Source organism: Dendroctonus ponderosae, unplaced genomic scaffold (genome assembly GCF_020466585.1).
Source record: "Dendroctonus ponderosae isolate FM_Combo_2020 unplaced genomic scaffold, Dpon_F_20191213v2 Dpon_F_20191213_1, whole genome shotgun sequence".
Classification (NCBI taxonomy): domain Eukaryota; kingdom Metazoa; phylum Arthropoda; class Insecta; order Coleoptera; family Curculionidae; genus Dendroctonus; species Dendroctonus ponderosae.
Genome location: NW_026017110.1, coordinates 42,331,435 through 42,331,956, shown reverse-complemented (window position 1 = coordinate 42,331,956; position 522 = coordinate 42,331,435).

The window sequence follows — 522 nt, the reverse complement described above, 5'->3', positions numbered from 1 at the left end:
AGTGCTGGAACCAGTATTTTCATGTCTAAAACGGTTCTCCCGAGACAAGCTTTAGATGAACTTGTGACAAAATACAAAACCGCATAAAATATTCTAATAATAAGTTTGAACATATATTATTAGGAACCCAATGGCTTGATTGGAACCCGCTTGACATTATGAATAAACTGATGCCTCATGTATCGCCTGCTGGAACTTCCATTTCTACATCTGGAGCGGATTTTTTAATACAAGCTTTAAACGAGCTTGATGCAAAATAAAACAAACGCTCAAAATATTTGAATAATGTTTAAAAATATATTATCAAGAAATTAGGCGCCAGTTCTTACTGCGACCAAACTAGTGCCTCCTCTAGCAAAACCTGGAACACACGTTTTCTTGTCTCAAACCGTTCTTTAGGAAAGAAGCCTTAGATGAGCAGGACGTAAAAATTCAAACCGGGCAAAAGCTTTCCAAAGTTTAACCAGTTACTATCAGTAACTACAAGAAATGGAATCAAATTTACAACTTATTTCAATTTCA